General features: G+C 39.7%; 1 pseudogene; it reads left to right on the forward strand.

Moving 5' to 3' along the window:
• Positions 1-5358: 5358 nt before the first annotated feature.
• LOC104868727 overlaps positions 5359-25649 on the forward strand; it is a 40578-nt pseudogene continuing 20287 nt past the window's right edge.

Here is a 25649-nt window from a genome sequence, read left to right on the forward strand (position 1 = left end):
TTTTTTTTTTTTTTTTTTTGCTTATTTGGTTATGCTTTGTTTTGGGAAGGGTTGTTTGTTTGGTTTGGTGTTGTTTTTTCTGAGACAGGATCTCACTATGTAGTTCAGGCTGGTCTCAAACTCACAGCAATCCTCTTGTTTTAGCCTCCTAAATGCTGGGATTATAGATGTACACCACCACACCCAGATGGTGACCTTGTTTAAACCTAATCTGGAAATTACCATAAATGTAGGTAAGGATAAATCAATTTGCATAAAAGACTGATGTGCCCTCTAGGGGAAAAATATACTATGTTCAGTGCTAACTTCACATAAATTTGTGTATTATTGATGAATATGTGGAAGAACCAAACAAACTTATTTTGCTAGAAGGCTGAGGATCCACTTGCAGAAAAACTGCCCCTAACTGGAAGGAAAAAGATTTCGTGAAGAATGCACTGAAATAGCTTTGGCTATCAGAAGCAGGGATAAGGATGGGATCTGGGAAGTATCATCCCTTTGGGTTTAGTGATTAAAATAGTGTGCTTGGTGATCAGACTGCCAGTGTTAGCTGGGTAACCTTGAGCAAATGATTTAACTTCTGAAGCCTTAATTTTCTCCTCTATCAAACAGAAATAATAATAGAATCTAATTTGTAAGTATGGGACTGCACAACTTTGTAATCTTAAGTAAGTTCCTAGCCTCAACAGTGATTAATGTAAATTAAGTAGTTCTGGGTGAATAGATAAGATTGTTTTGCTCCTTGTCTGCCCAAAAGGAATGTTTTAAAAACCTTGGGACTTTCTGTAAGCATCTGTTATAGACCCTCACCCTACCTATCCCCTTATAAAAACAGCCTAAGCCCCTGAGCTGATGCCTCTCTGAGCTGCTTGGCTCTGGGAGTGCCATCTGGCCAGATTAATAAAGGTCTGTTTTCCAACTAGTCCAGTGTGTTCCTTCCTGGGTGATTCTTGCTGCTTGTCAAGCTCCTGGAGCAATTGCTGGGCTATAGGCCCCAGCATCTTGGAGGCCCTTTCGGATGTTCAGGCTCCTGGAAGTAAGGCCCTAGGTGTTACACCTGGAGCAATTGCTGGACTATAGGCCCCAGCATCTTGGAGGCCCTTTCAGCTGTTCAAGCTCCTGGAAGTAAGGCCCTAGGTCTTACAGTAAGCAATTAAAAGGACTCTGCTAAGGAGCCTATAGAATAGGTCTTAAAGGATAATTGTTAAAAGGGCTTATAATATTGCTAAGCACATAGTAAGTGATTGTTAATTGTTTACTAACTACAGTAATAACAATACCACTCGCCAGACTCCGTTAGACCCATACTGGAATCCTACATAGAGTGGGCACCATAAAGAGGAAAGTGCTCTGGCAGGATGCCTGGACATACAATGGCTTGTGACCCCGCTAGCTGAATGACACACCAAGCTCCAAAGTGATAGGGCATCTTTCGCCACCCTATAGATGCCATGGTTCCGGAGAGGCACCAGAGGCAACATCAGGATGCAGGACCCAGACACACGGTATTAGGACCCAGAATGAAATGACAAGACCTAAATTGTACCCTGTGAAGGTGGCAAAGTAATAGTGCCAGACTGGAGAATGTTAATAGCACATCACAGATGCCTCCTAAAAACCTCCAGAAATATTTTTAAGGTGAAGACTGGCAGGAGTTGGTGAGATAAGAGCCATTTGAGTCATTATGGTTCATATGATTCCAAGTGTCTTGAGTCATATGTAAGATGTTTTCTAAGAACTAATTATCATCATGTTGGCAGTCAACAACATCTTTGCAGTAACAGGTCCCATATTTCATATAACAACCAAAATATAAGGATCTTCATTTTCCTGTGCCCAAGGAACATTTAATAGTTTTTACGTATGCAATAAGTCTACAAACATAGATTCAGATTGCAATATTTCAATAGTTCCACACAAAAGCCAGTGAGAAAAACTATAAAAATGTGTAACTGTGGCAGGGATGGGCATTAAAAAGCAAGATCTTCTCTTCCTGCTCCAGCAGCTGGTATACATTAATATTAAATCCAGTATTATTCATGATTGAATTTTTTGTAGTATATGCTAGTAGGCTCTTGCTTTAGATAAGCCAGAAAGAGAGTTTAACTCTCAGGATTCCACAAATTCTCAAGTGATGGTTCATTTCAATGAGTAGTATTCAAACTATCTTCACTCTCATTTCACCTAATTAATAAGAAGATATCCATCCATCCTGGGGTGTATAGAAGCATTAATCTTGGTTTCTTCTAACATAGTTTACCCAACTATGGCCAACTATTTTTTTAAATTTTATTGATACATTTAAGGTATACAATATAATGACATTCATCATTAGAAATTTGCACCTTTATATAATCCATCTTGGTTCTTAGTTTTTCCCCATTGCCCTGCCCTCCCTTTAACCCCTCTCTCCCTTTGTACAAAGACACCCCCCCCAGTACTGGGGATCAAACTGAGGACCTTATGATTGTGAGGCAGGTGGCAATATCACTGAGCTAAATCCCCAGCCCTGGCCAACTATCCTTGAGTAAAGAATGATACAGTTCGAAGTATTCTAGAAGGTTGCCATTAACAAATATTTTTTGTTTCTCTATAATTCATTAAATGGAAAACCAAAGGTCTTGGCTAAGGAAAGAGAAAAGTCCCTAATAAATTTATGGATGAAAACACCCTTTGGCCAACCGAGAGCTCCTTGAATCAAAAGGGAGGTACAGTACGGTACAAGGCCATTGCTTTTATAGATAACAAATTGGTTCAGTCCAGGAAAGACTGCAGATCTGACAAGCGAAAAATGAAATGCTCAAGAGAAGGTGAATTTTTACCATATTTCATTATAGAAGATCACGATGAAAGAAAAATGACTTCATCAGTCCCATTCCAGAAGCTGGTGAGGCTAAGGATAAAAGGAAAAGGCCAATGGAACCAGCTTCCTGTTATACAAGTCACATCTATCAATCAAAGGCAACTTCAGAGAGGCACATGCAATCACAGCTGACAGTGGGTAAATCACAATTATGAAGACCTTATTAGCCACTGCCATGGAGTTAAAGAGGGCCATTTGCCTCTACAGGATAGCAATCAATTGCTTTGTATGGGCTACAATTTATAAGTCCAAGGTCAAGGTGCAGTGATAGGAAATTAGTTTAGGTATCATAAATCCTGCAGGACCAATCCTTCTTATCTGAACAAGAGAGCTGTAAACTCTCAACCCTAAAAAACAGGCTTGTGGGAAATATATCAGAGTCCAAAAGCACAGTGAACTTCCTGATGGATAATACAGTGTACCAGAGCAACCTGGAAAAGGCTGAACTTCCTTTACTTGATAAAAAGAGAATGGAATTCACCCTGCCTTGACACACATGGTTAAGTCTTCAGAGAAAACAGTACTTATCAAAAAAAGAGGAAATGGCTAGACACTGTGCCACACACCTGTAATTGCATCTGCCTGGAGACTGAAGTAGGAGTATCACAAGTTCAAGGACAATCTGAGCAAGGTGGCAAGACCCTGTTTTAAAATTATAACAAGGGGAGGGGAGGGCTAGGCCGTAGTCCAGTGATAGATCACTTGCCTGGCATGTGTGAGGCCTTGGGTTCAGTTTCAAAAGGAAAAAGAAAAGGATATTTTATAGGAAAAAGATTCTTTCAGATTCTCCCATTTTTCTTCCTCTTCTCCTTTCAAGCCAATCCATGTCCTAAATGAATGGAGAAAATGTCACAAGTAGCAGATACTGTGAGAATGGCACTATTTTCTTTTTTCTCTGTAACTAATTGTCAAAAAGAAAGCTATCCTCCCTAAAAAACAACAAAAACAAAATGCAACTTTCAGTTTCTCAAATTAAAAATGTGTCTTAACTGTTTAGAAGTGTCAGAAAATATCAAAAATTAGTAATTCTAGGTTAAGGATATATAGGTATTATTCATACCATTTTTCCACTCTTCCTAATGACTGAATATATTCCAGTTAGAAAATTGGAAAGAGGCCAGGCATGGTGGTGCACATCTGTAATCCCAGCACTCAGGAGGCTGAGGCAGGAGGATTACTGAAAGTATGAAGCCAGCCTGGCCTACTCAGTGAGTTCAAGGTCAGCTTGAACTACACAGCAAGACCCTGTCTTAAAAAACAAAACAAAACAAAACAAAAAAAATTGGAAAGAAATCTTGTCATAGTTGGTAAAACAGTAAAAGTAACTGTAGCTTAATTCATAAATAACTTTTGCACTCCCTATATTTCTATTTATCATATAGTTACTTGCATTTTAATAATAAATGGTTCCTATTTTTATGTATACTGAAGTTTTTCTACCTAACATTGTACCAACCCATATTAGTATCAAATTAGTATTTTTATATAGGTCACAATAAATTTTCAATGATCCTATTTGTTTGGCAACTTCAAAAAAATTTTTTTTAATTTTATTAGTACATGTTTGCAGTACATAATGATTAATCCATTGCGGTGAGTTGGTACATGTGCATGACACATCTTAATTATTTATCCCTTTTTCCTCCCCTCACCTCTGAAAAACTTTGAAAAAAAAATAAAACAAAAAGACAAAACTAAGTGCCATCTCTGATAATTGTCCTTAATATAGTTGAATCAAGGAAGAAAATATTACACAACTTTAAAAAGCACAGAATTTTATTAAGTCCATGAAAACGGATTTTTTTTTTAATGAATCTTGCTTCAAAGTATCAGAAGTCAAAAACTTATTTTAAAAATCAACAGACCTTCAAGTCCTCACTAGTCAGTACCAAGGAAAAAAAAAAGAACAAGGCCACTAAGAAGTCTATTGTTCAAAACATACAGGCAGCAGCACCCATCAAGGGCATTTCCCAGGTAAGTTTTTGTTTGTTTGCTTGCTTTTTGAACTTGGGATCTTGTGCTTGCGAGGCAGGTGGCAGCACTGTGCTAAATCCCGACCCCACCCAAGTAAGTATTTTTGATCTCCATATTCTTTCCCATCTGTACGTGAAACTGCATCATTTTGTAAGCTGTGCCATTTATAGCAAGATAGTCAGGAGTCATTCACACAAAAACTGGAAGGATAGAACGCACTCACCTGGAACTGGTCTGGTAGGTGCTACCCCACAACCTCAAAGTTAAGAAGCTAAGCCCTCAAAGACTGAGGAGAAACTATCCTCTGGGGAAAAAATAAAATGGAAATCAGACTTTTTAGAAAAGTCAATGGGCTACATATAAGATGCTCAACATCACTAATCATTAGGCAAACACAAATGAAAGCTACAATGAGATGCTACATCACACCCATTAAGAGGGCTACTACTGAGGATATAGCTCGGTGGCACCATGCCTGCCTCGCAAGTACAAAGTCCTGAGTTCGATCCCCAGTATCAAAGATGGCTGCTATCGAAAAGAATGGTGAGGCTGTGATAAAACTGAAACCCTTGTGTACTGTCGATGGGAATTTCAAAAGCTATAATCACTGGAAATCAGTATGATTGTTGTGCAAAAATTTAAAAATAAAATTACAACATGATCTAGAAGTTTCACTTCTATATACTCCAATTAAAAACAGTCTCCAAGAAATATTTGCATACCCATAGTAGCAATACTCACAATAGTTTGAATGCAGGAGCAAACCAAGAGTCTATTCACAGATGAATAAGCACAATGTGGTATATAGGCCATGTGTGGTGGCATGTGCCTGTAATCCCAGCACTTAGAGTATCACCATGAGTTCCACCTGCCTGGACTACATTGTGAGTTCAAGGCTAGCCTGAACTACATAACAAGACTCTGTTTAGAAAAAAAAAATGGTATATACAAACAATGGAATATTGTATGGTAGTATATACATACAGTAGATTTTATTTAGCCTTAAAAAGGAAGGAACTTCTGACATACTCTTTGGGATAGGGGAATCTTGATGATATTGTGCTAGGTGAAATAAGCCAGTCACAAAAAGACAACTACTATATTATTCCACTTAGATACTTAAAATAGTCAAATCATAGTGACAGAGAATAGAATGGCAGCTGCTGAGTCGGGGTAAGGTTACACGGGGAGTTATTGTTTAATGAATCTAGTTTTACTTTTACAAGATTAAAAGGGACAGGTGTGGTGGTGCACACCTATAATTTCAGGAGACAAAGGGAAGAATCACTGCGATTTTGAGGCCAGCCTGGACTACACAGTGAGTCCAAGCCCAGCCTGAACTACACAGAGAAACCCTGTCTTTAAAAAAAAAAAAAAAAAAAGATCAAAAGAGACAAAGATGGATGATGGCAATGGTTGTACTGAATATCACTGAAATGTATTTAATATCACTTAAAAATAGGAAGGGGTGTGAGTCAGCTTTTTGCCACTGTGACCAACCTAAAAGTAGAAAAGCTCATCTTGGTTCACATTTTCAAAACTTTCAATTCATGGTTGGCCAGCTCCATTGGTTTTATGCCTGTGGCAAGGCAGAAATATCATGGCAGAAGGACATCACAGAGGAAAGCTGCTCACCTCATGGCAGCCAGAGAGCAGAGACAGCAAGAGCCAAAGAGGAAAGGGCCAGGGACCAGATACAGTCCCCAAATCCACACTTCTATGATCCACTCACTTCAACTAGATCTCAGCTCCTATTTCCATCACCTCCTAATAACACCATCAAATCATGAGCTCCTCCATGTTCAGTTTGATGACATTAGAGAAGTTCTAAGAAACAGGTTTATAGGGATACATGATTACAGTTTAGAAAAAGAGTGATCTTGGGCCAGGGATTTAGCTCAGTGGTGCCGCCGCTTGCCTTGCAAGCACAAGGTCCTGAGTGTGATCCCCAGTACCAAAAACAAAACAAAACAAAAAACTTCTGCAAAAGAAGGAAAAAAAAGAGTGATCTTAAATGAACCACCTGATTTTACACCCCAAGGAACTAAAAAAACAAGAACAAACTAAGCTCCATGTCAGCAAAAAGAAGGAAATAATAAACATCAGACCAGAAAAAAAGGAAATAAGAGATTAGAAAGACAACAGAAAAGACCAATAAAGTGAAACAAAGAGATGGGTTGTTGTTTTTTCTTAATAAGCAAAATGGCAAACCTTTAGCTATATTAAGAAAAAAAAAGAGTGAAGGAAAGTAAAATCAGAACTGAAAGAGGAAATATTACAACTGATACCACAGAAATACAAAGACTCACAAGAAACTATGAGCAACGAGATGCCAACAAATTATTTAAATTTTATAGCACATTATGGTGCTCACTTCAGCAGCACATATACAGCATATTATGGACAGCATATTTTTCAAGTTATTTCAGATAGAGTTGGCTCTTTTCAGTAATTTAGTAATTCAGTAAATGGTGTTTCATTGCATAGATGTACTACAATTACCTATCAATCACTACTGATGGGCATTTGGGATGTTTTCAGTTTTTCACTATTAAAAACTAGGCTGTAGGGCCAGGGATTTAGCTCAGTGGTTCCGCCACCTGCCTGGCAAGCCAAGGGCCCTAGTTTGATCCCTGTTACCAAAAAAACAAAAACAAAACAAAACAAAACTAGGCTGTAACTCATACATTGCTGATGGGACTATAAATTAGCATAGTAGAATGGATAAACAGCATGCTGTGTGTATTCATAAAATGGAATGATACAGAGAAATAAAATAAATATGACATCTATATGTAACAGGATTATTTACACAAACATAAGCAAAAAAGGAAATATAGTATATAAAAGAATATATAAAATATTTTCTACTTATATAAATTTGAAAAACAGGCAAAATTAAGTGTGGACTTTTTTTATTGCTATTTGTTTTTGTGATACTAAGAATTGAACACAGGGCCTTGTACTTGATAGGCAAGCACTCTGCCACTGCGCTACATTTCCATTCCCTTTTATTTGCTGACACAGGGTATATTAGTTACTTACCCATCATGGGGACAAAATACCCAACACCTGCAACTTAAGGAGGAGAGAGATTTATTTTGCCTCACAGTTTCAGAAGGTGCAGGCCATGGTCAGCTGGCTCCAAATGGTCAGTGACCCACCTCTTCAGACTAAGCCCCACCTCCTAACAGTACACCGAGCTATAAACTCTTCAGTGGGTGAATTCACCAATAAGTACAGCACCCCCATGATCCACTCACCCTCCAAAAGCCCCACCTCTGACCACATGGGACTTTTGGGGAATATTTTAGATCCAAACCATAACAGAGAAGCTCACTAAGTTGCTCAGATGTGTCCACCCCACTGAGCTTAAATGATGTTATTTTATGCTACACAAGTGGTAAGAATCTAAAGAAAAGGAAGAAAAATCATTATCAAAAAGTCAAGTCGTGTGCTGTGGCACATGCCCATAGCCTGAGCCTGGGCAACATAGGAAAATCTGTCTCAAAAACAAAAACAAAAAAAACAGGTGGGCATGTAGCACATGCCTATAATAATAGCACTCAGGAAGCTGAGGCAGGAGGATCACTGAGTTTGAAGCCAGCCTGAACTACATAGTGAGTTCAAGGCTACCCTGGACTACATATCTCAAAAAACCTAAACAGGGTCAAGGATGTAGCTCAGTGGCACCACACCTGACTTGGAAGTGCAGGGTCCTAAATTCAATCCCCAGTACCAAAAACAACAAAAACTAGATAAATACATATATACATACATAAAATGTGATGACTTGAAGTACAATGCTGCCAAAAACAAAACGTGAGTCACAAAAGCAAGCTGTGTGTATAATTTTAAATTTTCTACTACTGCTGGGAGTGGTGGCACACGCCTGTAATCCCAGCACTCGGGAGGCTGAGGCAGGAGGATCGCTGTGAGTTCGAGACCAGCCTGAGCTACATAGTGAGTTCCAGGCCAGTCTCAACTACATAGTGAGACTTTGTCTCAAAAACACCAAAATAAATACATAAATAAATTTTCTACTGCTGATACTAAACAAAGCTTTTAAAAAGGAGTAATATTAATATTTTATTTAACCAAATATATTTAAAATATAATTTCAACACATAAGCAGTGTAGCGTTGGCTAGCCTTGAACTCACTGCAATCCTCCTGCCTCAGCCTCCCAAGTGCTGGGACTACAGGCATGCACTACCATGCCCAGTTCTCCTTGACCAGCCTTTCACTGAGATGTTAGGACAGATCAATAATCTCTTATCCACAATTCCAAAAATTAAAAAAAAAAAAACTGTGAAAACCTTATGTGGTTCACAACCCATTTGGTAACATAAACTGGCTTGATCTGAAGTCCTTTGTCAGCAAAATCTTTCCAGAATTGATGTGAAGCTAGTTATCATTTTATTTATCTCATTTAGAGTGAATATTCATACATTTATATGCAGAACTAAAAATATATTTGACTAATTGTATGCTACCCTGGGCCTCACTGGGGATGTTAAATAATATATGTCACTTACCTTCCTAACGCCCCACAAAAATGTCTCCATTCTGAAATATTTATAGTCTCAAGAGTTTTTGACAAGGAGTTATGGAACTCTGTTACTGATTTCTAAAACCTTTTGTAGGAAAGTATAGCCTTATTCAGATATCAGTTTTTCCTCATTTTGCTATTTTCTAACCTAGTTTACAGTGTTACAGTTTTTTAAATTACTAGTTAATGTTCATAGCAAAAATATTCAAGAATTGACTCTACCGGTGGTTTTTTTTTTGGGGGGGTGTGGTATCAGGAATTGAATTCAGGACCTTGTGCTTGCAAGGCAGGCGGCAGCAAATCCCCGGCCCTACCAGGGGTTTTTAATCCTTTCAAATCTGATGGAAAATCTGATTGAAGTTATAGAAAAGCTTCTCACAACATTTATATAATTTTACATATAATTTTAGTTTTATTGGCTTGGATACTTAAGAAATTCCACTCTTTGACTTCAATTATTATCTACCTATGAATCATATACATTTAAGCCTAGATTCATGTTGTAACTATCTTATCTCTGTACCCATCAGGTTAGTAAATATTGCCACTAGACTATTCACTAACATCAAACTCAACATATTAAAAACTACAATCATTTTCTATTATGTCAAATTGGAATCACCTTCTCCTATGTCTAACCAGATCATCTTTTGTTTTTTTCTTTGTATTGGGGATCGAACTTGGGCCCTTGCACTTGCGACGCAGGCGCCGGAACTACTAAGCTAAATCCCCAGCCCCAGATCATCTCTTTATATTAATTCATAATAAATAAAATCACTAACCACTCAAGTGGGTCAGCCAAGAATTTGGTCAGCAAGATGGCAAAGTAACAATATGAAGTAAATGGTATTGAGTGTCTGGGCCCACTTCTGTCCTGTCTCCATAGCAATAGTGATCACTGAGCAAAAATACTGAATATCAAAATCGTAAGCAGCTGGTCCCACTAGGATTTATCCCAGAAGATTGCTCACCACTTGGGCCTGGAGCTAGGCAGGGTGGTGACTAAGACATTTAGCAACCAGGAAACCTATATGAAAATTGACAAAAGTATACTGTGGAGAAGATATTTCAGAGTGGTTGTGGTCAAATCAGCAACAATCTAATGGAGCCTTGGATCATGGTTAATGCCTCCAAGCAAGATTGCTTCCGCCAGACAGATTACTGCAGTCATCCTATGCTTCCCTCTTCCCCAGCAGGATAAAACCTGGGCTCCAATCTCAGCCAAACTTGTTACAAATCTGCTATCTGTAGCAAGTACAGACCACATTATCACCATGGATCTACATGCTTCTCAAATTCATGGCTTTTTTGACATCCCCATGGATAGTCTATATGCCGAGCCAGCCGTCCTGAAGTGGAACAGGGAGAGTATCTCTGAGTAGAGGAACTGTACAGTTGTCTCACCTCAGGCTGGTGGAATCAAGTTTCCTCCTTTGCAGACCAGTGGAACGTGGACTTTGCCTTGATTCCCCAAGAATGAAAGAAGGCCAATGAAGTGGACCACATGGCACTACTGGGAAATGTGAAAGACAGGGTGATTCTCCTTGTGGATGCCACGGCTGACACCTCTGACAATCTGCCCTGCAGCTGAAAACCTGTCTCACTTGGAGCTACCGGAGTTTATGCTGTGTTGACTCATGAATTCTTCACTGGCCCAGCCATTTCTCACATCATCACATGCTTTGAAGCAGCAGTAGTCACCAATACCATACCTCAGGAGGACAAGATGAAGCACTGCTCCAAAGTACAGATCAGCATCTCCATGATCCTCGCAGAAGCCACAGGTATCTGGCTTCCCAGCCCCATCTGCCTTCTCCCCAGTGCATGCTCCATCCTCTCCGTAAGCATCAGATGGTCATAGTCGCTTGAGTTTCTCCCAGTGTCCTCTCCTGTGCTCCACTGCTCTACTGTCTCTTTTTATGCCAAGTACTATGTCTCAGTAGTATATTTTGAAATTTGGCATCGTGATGCTTCCAGCACTGTTTTGCCCAGTACTGCTTTGGCTATTTATTCTCCCCTATCAGTTTTAGGACTGTCTTCTCTAGCTCTGTGAAGCACGTCATTGAATTTTGATGGGGGTTGCATTGGTTCAGTAATAAGTACAGCTATTTTTAAATTATTAATTAGTAGTCAGATGGTCTGCTCTTTGGGTACAGCCTGTCTAATCCCATGACTGCAACTTCAGAGATGTTCCATCAGGGCCAGGGATTTAGCTCAGTGGTTCTGCCACCTGCCTCACAAGGGCAAGGACCCAAGTTCAATCCCTGGTACCAAAAGAGAGATGTTCCATTTCCCATAAAAGGTGCCAGCCTTCGAAGTGTAGCACAGACACACACACACACACACACACACATGTGCACACACATACATATATACATAAAATAAATGAGAGGATGCTCAGTTAACTTTGGATTCCACATAAATGACAAGTGATTTCTAGTGTCAGCACATCCTGCGTTTTGTCTGTGAGTCCTGCAGGGGCTCAGGTCCAGGGAGGTGAGCCTGTGTGATCCTGCAACAGCCAGTGCAGGATTCCGGCCACCCAGCCAAGCTTGCTGCATGCACCCCACAACCTGCCGGGCACTGAGTGTGGCCACTGCACGGCCCCTTTCCAATGTGGACGGTGCAGGGTGAGGACGAAGCCCAGCAGAGAGGCAAGCACAGCCACTGCACAGGGACACGAGTCAGCTCACCCTGCGAGGCAGGGTCTGTGGAGTTAACACAGTCAGCCAGTCGGGACACGGTCTGCTGGGTGTGTGGTAAGGGCGCGGCCCCGGGGTGTTCTGGCGTGCGATTAAGATCTGAATCTATGGACTGAGTGAAGCAGATGGTTTTCCATCAGGAGAGCTCACAAAGCGGAATCGGAATCTATTTCCTACCTCTGCAGCCATATCCCTTTCTAACAGCATAACTTCTAAAGGGTTTTAAACATAAAATCAATCCCATCCCTTGTTTTCTGTTGGCATTTGATAACAAAGTCAACAGGAGACACAGCTTGCTCCAACATAACTTTCCACATCCCACAGATGTACATTAAAGTTTCTCCTAAAATGGGGAAAGACAGGTTGAGACTGACTGCTGGGATTTCCTACCTGCATCATCTTTCTACTTTTCCTTGATTTTGTAAGTCTTGCAGCTTTAACCAGAGCTCAGCTGCTAGATTTCAGACTTTTGAGATTGTTGTTTAAGGCCATTTGTGATTATGGAAACTCAAACTCCTTTGCACGTAAATGCTTTAGGGTCATTCTTTGTTCAGAAAAACATGTGAGGAGTTTTTTAAATTCTATCCTAAATTACAGGAAGCCTTGGGTAGCCCCAAACCTAGTCCCAGTAGTGCAGTGGCCTATAAGGCAGGAACAGGTAGCTCAGCTTAAGCAGCCATTGGGAAGGATCGTGAAGGTGGGGGAAGGGAATAATACAGTACAGCAAGTGTTTCTTGGGAGGAAGAAGCCTGATCCATCATCATCTGCTCACCTATGTAGCTTGGATTCTTCTTTGTACCTTTTCCATTTGGCTTTACCTACAGCCATGTGAACCTTTTCCTGGCCATCTATTCCCTTGGGCCCAAATGCCCATTGATTGTAGTCTTTTGAAACACAAAAAACTTGCCTCCTATTTTATCATTGCTAACATTCACATTAGACAATTTGCTGTACCTTAATCTTCCTTGGCCTGCATGTAGTGGGTTTTAAGTGGTATCATATAATGCTTTTTGATTATTTATTTTTCATCTTACTTCCTCAGATGTTTGGTGTCTCATGACGTGAGATGTCTGTTAAAGAAAGAATGTTTTTTAATTTTTTTTTTAAAGAATTGGGTCAGCCTCCATGACACCAATCTCTTCTGTACACTTGCTATCTCTCAATTATATCTGCTTCACGTTTCTATTGCAACAAACCTAGTTTAGGCCCCCCGTTGTGATTAATTTTTATGTCAATGTGATCAGGCCACACAGTGCCCAGATATGTGGTCAGACATTACTCTGGGTATTTCTGGGTACAATTAATACCTAAATTGGTACTCAGTAAAGCAGGCTGGGTGGTTGGGCCTCATCTAACATCATTGGACAACAAGGTGATCTTTCCTGAGTAAGAGAGGACTGTCCTGACAGCCTGTAAACTTGAGTTGCTTTGTTTTTTATTTTTGTTTGTTCAAATTTTGAGACAGGGCCTCTCTGTGTAGTTCAGGCTGGCCTTGAATTTGTGGTGGTCCTCCTCCTCCTGCCTCAGCTTCTTGAGGGTGCTGGGATTACAGGTATGCACCACCACACCTGGCTCGGCCTTTAAATTTGAACAGAAACAAACATTGACTCTTCCTATATGATGTCCTTCAAAGTGAGGCATTGTCTCGTCCTGATTCTATACAGCACTGCATTTGAACTGATACAATGCTTCTGCAGATTTCAAACTGTCCTCCAGAGTCATGTGAATCAATCCTGTTCTCTTTCTCTCCCTCCCCGCTCTCCTTTCTTGCTTTTTGAGAAGACAGGGTCTTACGATGTAGTTCAGGCTGGCCTTGAACCCAGCTGTACAGTAAATCTCTGTGTATGTACATCCTTTGATTCTGCTTCTCTGAGGAGCCTTGACTAAGACAGGTACCACGAGTTGCCTGAATTATTCTAATAGCCTCCTAAGTAATTTCCCTACCAGAGTATTCCCTCCAATCCATGTTCATTGTAAACAAGGTGATCTTTCTAAAATACAAATCTATTACCCCTTTAGGGTAAAATCTACACTCTTGCTAAGCCAGCAACCTGGACTCTCTTCTTCCTCTCCGTCTGTATATCTAATTAGTCACCATGCCCTTTTGTTTCTTCCTCCAGTGCCACCACCTTGGTCCAAGACACCATCTTTTCTCACGTGGACTGCTAAACAACCATAATATTCCCACACGAAAGAAAAAGTAAAGCAAATGCTTCTCTTGAATGGCTTGACTATCCAAGCTTAATCCAATTTTATACTGTAAAATATTTAGTATGTAATAACATATATTACACTCTTGAAGACCCTGTTGCTCTTTTTTTTGGGGGGGGGGTATCGGGGATCAAACTAAGACCTTGCACTTGCAAGGCAGACTCAGTGCCACTAAACTAAATCACCGGCCCCCTGTTGCATTTTTAAGAATCATGGAAACTGTAAAATTTCCAAGCAACTAGAAGAAAATACAAGATCAAGGCTTTTTTTGTACATTCAAAGGTAAAATACTCACAAAGCAAGAAGATCAAGAGATGGAGGGAAGGGGATTGACCATGAAAAAACAATTAAGATACGTTATATACACCTACCACTCCAAAGAATGTAGACATATCTACTACAAACGTGCTAATAAAATACAAATAAAAAGTAATGCTTTAATTAATCCTAGTGTTACTTCAGTATAAAGCTAAATGCTATAGCTTGGCGTAGTGGCGCACGCCTGTAATCCCAGCACTCAGGGGGCTGAGGCAGGAGAATCACTGTGAGTTCGAGACCAGCCTGAGCTACATAGTGAGTTCCAGGTCAGTCTCAACTACATAGTGAGACCCTGTCTCAAAAAACCAAAAAAAAAGGTAAATGCTATAAAGAATTGTGAAGCATCTGAGGATTTATCCTATTTGCAAGCTATCAAGCTAGCCTACTAACCGTTCCAGAAATGTTGGCAGAAAACATAAGGCTCCAAGGTCAGAGACAAATGTTATTATTGCCCAAAATAGCAGTAACTAGTACACAATATTAGAATGGCGGGGGGGCTCTTCAAACTGTAATTCCCACAGGTTGAAACAAGGAGGTCCTAGGTGATATCTTAACTCAATGAGTTTCATTACAAGAAATGATCCCAAAGCTTAGAAAACCTAAATCTTTTTATACTGGTAGACACTATATCTGTTTTCCAAGGCTCTAAGAAAGTCTGCCCTTTGCCCTGGAAGAAGACACTGCCTCTGTCAGGGCTGTTCCCTGTGCAAACCTTCCTGGAGGGTCTGGAACAAAGATCAGTGTTTCTGCTTACAAAACACAGAAATACAAGAGGCCCATAGAGAACTGTCTCCCAGTAATATCTACAGTCTCCCAACAGTACCCACAAGACTGCACACTACTACAGTTTCTAGTCTTGGCTCCTGGAAATACTTCTGATGATTATGCAACTTCATCAGCCATTCTAATTAATCTGACCAACAGAGGCTAAGACCAAATCAATGTGTCTTACATAGCATTTAATTAATGCTACTGCCAACAGGAATCTACACAGCAAGACGACGACCTACTGCAGTACTGATCTCAGTCATAGCCCCCAGAGTCTGGATTCAAACAGTTTAATGATTCCATCCACAATCAGGGTACTAGAAAGCCAAGTGACCTCCTCTCTGTTTCCCTGTTGACCTTTCCACCTGACCCAAGGCATTAATCCAAACACAGCAATATGTATCAGAGATTGCACAGGTGTCACCTGAGGAGGCCAGTCTATGGCAACTCTTTTATTCACAACAAGCTGGTTTAGTGAGCTGAGGCTGACCTCAACCCCTTCCAGGGCCGAGGTGGTACCATGTATAACTCAGCTAAATGTTTACCCCTTTCTCTAACTGAATAACTATTGTTGCAGACAACTGCCAGCAAAGTATACATAAATAATAAATCCATTATCTTTCTGGGGACATCCATCCAGCTACTAATCACAGCTTGGAAGAAATCTCTGATAATCTGGGAGCCACAGGATCTATAGCAACACTTCCTGCAAGATTTGAAGATCTTTGTGTGCTGCTAAGGATGTAGTTGGGAAAGAGTTAACTTTTGTCTTCCACAAAGAGAGACCTGGGAAACACAAGGTGCTCTTGAAACGTATTATTTACAAGTGTTGGCCTTACCAAATTGAACACAGATCAATCAGAGGGCAAAGGTCCAGTTCCCCCATTGTGGACATGTGGCAAGCTGCTAAGCCTCAGAACCCAGTTCAGTATGAATAACTGGGTCTACTCTTCATTTTCATAGGGACTGCCTAAGTCTTAGGTCCTAAGAGTTGTCTATCAATGTTCCTGTCTTCACCACGTGACAGGTGATACTCATTCACCACACAGAGTGGCAAAGCGCTCGCTATGGGAGTGAAGAAAGAAGACATCCAGCACTATTAGCCAGTGTTTTGCATGGGAGATGCAGAAGCTGTGCTATCATCTACTTCATCTGACAGAATGTTGCTAAGGTAAAAGAGAATGACAAAACCATGGTTAGAATGCCAGGCATGGTGGTACAAGCCTGTTAACCCAGGACTCAGGAGAACTGAGGCAGGAGGATCACCATGAGTTTGAGGCCAGCCTCGGCTACCTAGTGAGTTCAGGCCAGCCTGAACTACATAGCAAGACTCTGTCTCAAAAAAACAAAAATGAAAAACAAAATTATGGTCAGAGTCACCAGGAAAGTATAGCAAATTCAACAGTTTTTATCATTTAAGGTGTCTGCAACTGGTTGGAAGAGCTATACCTAGGCCTTTTCCTTCCTCTGGAAGGATCCAGATGAGGCTCCAAAAGACAAGATTATTAGAGATCCTCCTTCCTCCTCCTTCTCCTCCTCTTGGCATCTCAGGTGTTCTTAATTCAAATCCTAAGAGCTGTTCACGCCCCATCACCATCCATTCCCTAGCCGTACTTCAACTTTCTTCCAGTTATCTCTAGTCATACCCAGACCATTCATCCCAAAGAGTCAGGTGTAAAATGGATAAGGCTTTTTCATAATTTATGAGATTCCAGAGATTAATTTCAGAGTCATCATGTCACTCACTTTGGCCTATCCAAACCACTGGGTGACACATAAAGCAACCAATGATGAGCTTTATGACAGAGGGCCGTGCAAATTACACAAGATCCCAGGTGGCTAAGTTGGAGTTATGGGTGAAATCTTGGGCTCCCCTTTGACTGGCTTCTAATCCAAAGACAAAGGACTTCACTACTTACAGCAATAGCCAAAGTAGTAAGACTGGTACTGTTGTTCTGGTTACCAAGGCTCACTCCTATACAGCAATGTAGAAAGCCAGGTGAACCCAGTATGTGCAAAGGATTCCATTACCAGAGAGGGACCCTGAGAACAGGGAACCTAAATCTTTTATAGTGCCCATATAATCATTTATAATACTCCAGGAGCACCCTGGATTGGAGCCAACCTGCCCTTTGCTCTGGAGGGAGACACTGTGGGTATCTATAGCTTCTGTAACTCTTCTACTTTCTCTCTTTGTCCTTGAAATCATTCCATAATTAAGGCAGTCATTTCTTCCCTAGCCAAAAATATATAAAGACAAGCAGTCCATTCAGTATTATCTAATAAATACTTTATTTTTAAAAAAGAAAGTAGAAATTATCTCCCGGCTTGTTAGTTTAGACTAGCCAACACACTATACATCTGTTGGTTGATGAGAATATACTTTCCTGATCACTTCTCAATGGGATGTGCTCCTATTTCTCTTTCTGAATCTCAAGATTTCTGGTAAGGCTAAACACATCTTCCATACATCTCCCAGGCCAGTATTCATAAAATCATCAGTGAAATAATAGCAATTTAATAGATTTCAATAAAAAGTGAGGATGAATTAAAGATTGCTAAGTAGAGGGCTAGGTAGGTAATCTGGATATCCACCTATTAAACTAATGATTCTCATCTTTTCCTGTCTCCAACCCACCATGGGAATATTAGACATCCACTGTCAGCTGGGCATGGCAGTGCAAACCTATAATCCCAGCATTCAGAAGGCTGAGGCAGGAGGATCACTGTGAGTCCAAGGCCAGCCTGCACTACATAGCAAGACTCTGTCTCAAAACAAACAACAACAAAAAAGACATCCACTTGTCAGTAGTTCTTTATGGGGGAAAAGGGAGGAATGGCAAATTTTAGCATTAATGAACAGATTCTAAGTTAAATCCTCATATTCTGTATCCTGCCTGAGAGTATGAAGTGGTTCACATGCAACTGTATCAGATTTTTAATTAATTCAAAATTAAGTAATTACATACTATTACCACTCCAACCAATCTAATTGTGATTATACAGATTCTTTATAGACACTAAAGTTTTCTGTATTACTTGACACCTCTGGATTAGAAAGCACTGCAAAAATATAGTCTTTAAAATTTAGGGCCAAAAATACCTGAATTTTTCAAAATTAGCAAAACCTATGTGGAATCCACCTTAAAATGCCTAACACCTTTTATTATTAGCATTACTTTTACGTGGAGAGACATATTAAGATATACTTACGCAGCTGGGCATGGTGGTGCACACCTATAATCGTACCACTTGGGAGGCTGAGGCAGGAGGATCACTGTGAGTTCGAAACCAGCCTGAGCTACATAGTGAATTCCAGGTCAGTCTCAACTACATAGTGAGACCCTGTGTCAAAGAAAAAAAAAAAGATATACTTACACTTGTCTGGTCCTCCACAACTATTAGTTTGGAAATGTAACCACCACAACAGATGAGTATTTAATCACAAAGGAAAAGATATACTGCCACATTGGCTAATTTTTGTTCTCTTTGAATTTAATGAGTTTACATTAAAAGTTTAGATAGCCATTTTACATTAAGGAATAAAAATCTTTTTAAGAAAACAATACAAAGAGTGAAAGAATTTTAGCCAAATTCACACTTCTTTTTGCTATGCTTTTAACAATTCATCTCATCACAGTTTACTGCAATGTGCAAATGCATTTGTAGCACTCATTACAATCATGAAACTAAATTTAAAGAAATACATATGCTGTTAATGATGGCCCTCAGAGGAAACTGATTTCCTTCTATTAAAAACTCTACAGTATACAGAAGCACTAATAATGCTATTAACTAACCACTTATTCTCCTAAGAATCATCACCAAAGTTTTCTGGAAATAAGTCCTCATAGGAATTAAATATTTAAAAGGAGAAATATTCCTTATTTTAATTTTAGCAAGGTCTTATTTTTTAATTGCTAAGAAATATTTTAATAGTTTTAAAGCAAATAGCTAAAATTGTACTCCTGAGTTCAAGTTTACAGATAAGTCTTTTGTAAGTAGTTCTCAATAAAATAGCCTCCCCTCCCCGGCCTCCTGCTCCAAATCTTGTATTATTTCTTACAAAACTTTGGTCAAGAGTAGAAATATATCCAGGCAGATGTATATGCCATACAATAGCAAAAATGATAAAGCCCAACTAATTGGGTTTTAAAAATAGAAGGCAATTAAAATGTACTCAAAATTACATTAAAAAAAACTTTCATGGGGTAATATTGAAACAGTCACAAAGGTTAAGAAAATACTAATATCAAAGTACAAATGACTACAATGTTAAAATAGACAAAAACTACTATACAAGAGCCTCTTCTAGAATTAAAAATAAAGAACACAACACATGAGTCAGGATGAGTTTCCTGTTCTACTCATGAATTTTAGTCTTCATATTTATAAGGTCAGTTATGTTGACATCCAGTAGAGTTTCTTAGGACATCTGAGGAAATCTCATTCCAACTTTGTAGGGTGGGTCTTCTCCAAGGAACCGCTTGATCCTGGTCACGTGGTGGTCATTGCACAATTTCAAAGTAGTGCAATATTGCCATGATATGCTGGGGCATGAAGACGTATCCAGTGTACAGAGCCATGCCCACGACAGAAACCAACATGGAATCTGAGCTGTAGTTAAGGAAACTATTTTTCTTCGCTTATTAAACATAAAACACACAATTCTGTTCAGCAATCATTTTATACTGAAGTAGCCATTCACTTAGTATTTCTCACATATATCCACCATTCGCGATGAACTAATAAGGAACGACAACACTAGCCATTAGCAACCACGCCTAGTAGCAGTCTCAGGGTTTAGGTTTTTCTGTTTCATTGGTTGGTTAAGTTTTTTTGTTTGTTTGTTCTTAGGCTCATTTTATCTTTATCAGTACTATACCAGGTAGGTCCTGTTATTCTCCCTATTACAGTTAAAAACATTAAAACTAAGCCTAGGGAAATGCCACTGTTTGACTGAAGAAACAAATATATGGAATAAATGTGTAGTTAATAACTATAAAAGATACACCAACCTAAGTAGTAATAAGAATGTCTGAAGGGTAGTGGAACAAAAACAGATACAAACATCAACCCAACAGAATAGAGGATGCGGCAACAACCCAAGGCATGTTTAGCCAATTGATATTTGACAAAGGGCCCCAAAACATACACTGGAGGAAAGATAGACTCTTTAATAAATGGTGCTGTGAAAACTGGCTATCCACATGCAAAAGATTAAATCTAGACCCCTATGTGTCACCACGTACTATACAAAAATCAAAATGGATCAAAGGTCTTAATACTAAATCAGAAGCAGGCCACTGTGTCTTGCATGCTGGGCTGCCCTAAAATGCAGAGCCTGTTTCTTTTCCTACTTTAATAAAAGTTGGCTACTTTTATTTTTTTAAAACAGAAATAATCTGCTGGGAGATAAAATAGGTAAAATTCTTGAAGGCATAGGCATAGGCAAAGACTGAACAACTGCAGAAGACAAAACATCAAGAATCAACAAGTTATCAAGTTAAAAAACTTCTGGGGCCAGGGATTTAGCTCAGTGGTGCCGTTGCCTGCCTAGCAAGCACAAGGACCCAAATTCAATCCAGGGTACCAAAAACAAACAAACAAACAAACAAAACTTCTGCAAAGGAAAGGAAATAACCAACAGAGTGAAGAGACAACCCACAGAATGGGAAATTTTTTTGCCAGCTATTCCTCAGACAGAAAACGTCTAGAATATATAAAGATCTCAAAAAACTTAAAGGTCCCAAAATAAAAAGACCCAATTGAAAAGTCAGCAACTGAAGTGAATAGATACTTCTTAGAAGTACAAATGCCTGCTAAATACATGAGAAAAATGTTGACTATCTTTGGCCTCTAGAGAGATACAAATTAAAATACTGAGATTCCAACTTACTCCAGAAAGAATGACTATCATCAAGAAATCAAAAAAAACAACAAATTCTAGAGAGGCTGCAGGGGAAAAGGAACCCTTCTATACTGCTGACAAGAATGTAAACAAGTACACTCACTATGGATATCACTATAGAGATTCATTTAAAAACTAACCTGGAAATTCTATTTGAATGTCTAGTTCCCTTCTAAGCATCTTCCCAAAAGAGTTAAGACATCATATTACAGTGATACGAGCGTATCTATGTTTCTAGCAGCACAAGTCATAACAGCTAAATCTTGGAAGCGGCCTATATGTCCATCGGCAGATGAATGGATAAAGTGTGGTATTTATACACAGTGGGATACCACGCTGCCGTAAAAAAGATGAACAAGTCATTTGTAGGAAAATGGATGCACAGAGACATGTTAAATGCAATAAATCAGACATACAAGCTTAAAATGCACATGGTTTCTCTTATCTGAGAAACCCAAAATACAAATAAAGAGCAAAATAATAGATAATAGGAAACAAAAGGGAGGTAGATCTTTTCAAAAGGGAAGATAACCAAGAGGTGGAGGGAGTCGGAAAGGTTAAGAGGAGAAAGGGATGAAAAAAGATGTGTCATGTATGTCTACCAACTTTTCCCATGATGCCTATAATCATTATGTACCGCAAATGTGTACTAATAAAAATTTAAAAAACAAAAAGGTCATTCTGGTATCCTAAACAACAACCACACTGTACTGTGTTCCTTTACCCTTATTCCAAAAGGAGCTGAAACTCTATAAATACAAGTTAACACAGGGCCACACAAAATGCCACTAACAGAAATTACGTAAAATAGAAGGACCTTTGGCTTTGTAAGGCTACAAAGTAATGCTAAGAGGAATAAAATGCCTCTGAACTAGAGCTGTTTCCTTTTCTCTTTCCTTCATATTTTCTCCCTCATATACCTTTTAGTTGTGCATACTAGTATTCTATAATAGCTTACATTTTTTAGGACAAGATAGGATTTTAAAAAACAATGTATTTACTGCCTGCTAATATTTGTAGAGCAGTTTAGCTGATAAATCTTTTTCATATAATATTATCTTGCTTAACCCTTATAGTTTTCTTATAAAATGTTTATATGGTGACTACTCACGAGAGGCTGAGTAAACATGACTTGTCTGGGCTCATACAGGAAGCTGTCTTTAGGGCCACAGATCAACCAAAGCTCAAACTACATTAATTCAACTCATGGAACAAACATGGGCAAAAAGTCTCCCATAACAATTTTAATCATTTTTAATTTATATTCTAATCTCCCTAATCTAGTTCTTCCTTACACTACCAGCTTCCATTTACCACCTAACATTTAAAATAGACAAAAAAAGTACACATTCTCTTGTTTCCCTGTGATTGCATATTTGACTGGTTGACCAACAGCCCCTCCAGGCTATTGACATTGCTCTAAGATCACCAGTGATCTACCAAATCCAATGGCTACCTGAATTGACAGTTTTTAGTCCTTCATCTTCAAAATCCTTTCTCCTCTGGGCTGAGGAGCTTCCCTGGGGCTCTCTTCCAATCTCCATTACTATTTTCCTGTTTCCCTGGCTCTTTTCACAATCCCTCCCTTATGTGTACAGCAATTACAGTAAACTGTGTGCTGTTCTTCCAAACGTCCACTGCATCCCTCCTCCTAGTATAGCAGCCATGCTCTTTATCAGCCTGACCCTAAATCTTCTCCAGTCCCAGACCGATCTTAACCAACTAGGGAATCCCTTCCCTTTGGTGGCAATGGTCTCCCCTAATACTGATCAGCTCAAAGCCTAGAGTTTCTTAGGGCCCAGGGATTATTTAGCTCTGTGGTGCCACTGCCTACCTTGTAAGTGGAAGGTCCTGAGTTCAATCCCCAATACTAAAAAAAAAAAGCCTAGAGCTTCCACCAGGAATTCGGGAACACACATGCTCTCTCTCCTGGAATATGTAGTATGGGGGCCACTTTTCCTCCATAAGGAAAGCAAAACTATAAAAAAATGAAGCCTACCATACCCCTAGATTTTCAAACACTATGCCAATAAATCCCCTTTACTCCTATATCAGTTTGTTAGGTTTTCTCTGTGACTTGCTGAACAGAAAACATTCCAAATGATAAAACAGGGCTCCCAATGTCTTGTGTTGGCCCTACGCTCCCTCATAACTTAAACCACTATCTTTATGTCATTGACCTTAACCACCTTCCATATCTCATGCAGATATGTCCAGACTGTTTCCAGACATTCCCACCTGTGACACTGCACAAGGTACCTTAAATTCAAGATAGCGGAATTGAATTTATTAACTTTTTCCAAAACTACCAGTTCCTAGGAGTTCTGTATCTCAGCCGATACAACTACTAGCCTATTTATCCAATCTATCTTTGAATTCTTCTCCTCACATTCAAATTATCAAAAATTTCTCGGGCCAGGGATTTAGCTCAGTGGTTCCGCTGCCTGCCTGGCAACTGCTGGAGTTCAACCGCTGGTCCAAACAAACAAAAAAAAAACCTCTCAGTTCTTCCCCAATCTCTATCAATGACTTATATCCCATATCCCCTACCCTAATCGATAATAAATGACGGAGGCATTCATGATTCCTTATTTAGGATGTGTACAAAGCAACTTTAAGCCTCTTCCCACTTTCCAAACCTCTCTACTGAGCTGTTCTTGTAAAATACAACAGGCTTCTCTCTGCCTGTAGGATAGCCCTCAGGAGACTAGGACAAGGCATTTAAGGAGCTTCGCAATCTAGTCCCAAGAATCGGCCTACAGGGAAGCTCACAGCAGTAAACAAAGACTGAGTGACTGATACAAGGACTCCCCCACCTCCACCGGGGACCTCGAGCTTGTAAGGTAGGTGCAGCGCCACTGAGCTAAATCCGTGGCCCAGCTACAAGGACTTTTTTTTTTTTTTTTTTTTTTTGTATCAGGGATTGAACTCAGGACCTTGCGCCAGGCGCAATGCCACCGAGCTAAATCCCCAGCCCACAAGGACTTTTGTATACAGTTTCTTGAGGGAAAAAGCTAAGCAGGGACAGGGTCAGTTCCTACAGGGAACTCTGGAGCACAAATAATAACTTTTAGTTTCTGTGGCCTTAAAATGAGGGGCCTGCCCTTTTGTGTCCCTTATTTGTTAGTCACTGGCTGCCTGATGAGGCAAGGAAACGCCACATAGGCAAAGCGCAATACCCTAGGGAAGGGAGCACCTTAAGGCACTGCAGACACTCGCCGTGTCTGGGACATAAGTGCATCAGCTAGGAGACCACGGTGCAGACCAACGACATATACTGTGCTACTTTTTTTTTAAGGTTTTACATTTATTACAGATAAGAAAAGCATGCTCTGCAGAGTGGACCACTGAAAAAGCTTACAGTGGACTATGCTTTTTGTTTGTTTGGTTGGTTGGTTGGTTGGTTGGTTTTTTTTGAGACAGGGTCTATGTAGTAGAGATTGACCTGGAACTCACTATGTAGTCCAGGCTGGTCTCGAACTCACAGCGATCCTCCTGCCTCAGCCTCCTGAGTGCTGGGATTATAGGCGTATGCCACCATGCCCAGCCTTGGACTATGCTTTTTAATGTTACCATTTTTGCAGTATTGGAGATCTAATCCAGAAGCATTTTACCACTGAGCTATATCCCCAGATCTTTTTGTTTTTTATTTTGAAACAGGGTCTCACTAACTTATCCATGCTGGCCTTGAACTCACGATCCTCTTGCCTCAACCTTCTGACTGATGGGATTCCAGGAAGCTGTCACTGCACCAGGCTACTACCTTACTTTTACACTGTACTTCCCAGCACTACAAATCATCCCCCAACACACATACATCCTACTTATAGCCATGTCACGTGTATCTCAGAAAACACTACATATTTTTACACTACTTCAACTTTCCTTATTGTTTAGTAATAACAGAAGTAAGAATAATGGTGAGAATAGCAGCTTCCATTCTATGAATGCCTACTGTGTGTCTGGCACTGTGTTAAGCACTTCACCAAGGCCTAATAACCTCCCCAACATCTAAGTAATGAAGTCAGTTCCAAACCAAACCACAAAACTGTTTCACTTTTCTACATTTGTAAAGTCCTACTTGCCCTCATAAAATCTAATAATTGTTAGAGCTCAGTTACCCCTTATGAGGCCTTGCCTGCTACTCATTTTTCCTATTATTACTCCAACCTCCTGGCAAAACAAATGATTCCTTAAACGCTTTATTCATGTAAAATCACAATTATCACCCCTCCTATCATTTGTAGATGCATTTATCTAACCTAGATTATCAACTTCTTGATCACTGAAACATCTCTTAATTTTTGTATTTCCAGCATCTCTTCATAACTTTTTTTTTTTTTTTTGGTAC

The sequence above is a fragment of the Fukomys damarensis genome, unplaced genomic scaffold (genome assembly GCF_012274545.1).
Source record: "Fukomys damarensis isolate Sample0158 unplaced genomic scaffold, DMR_v1.0_HiC HiC_scaffold_17, whole genome shotgun sequence".
Lineage (NCBI taxonomy): Eukaryota > Metazoa > Chordata > Mammalia > Rodentia > Bathyergidae > Fukomys > Fukomys damarensis.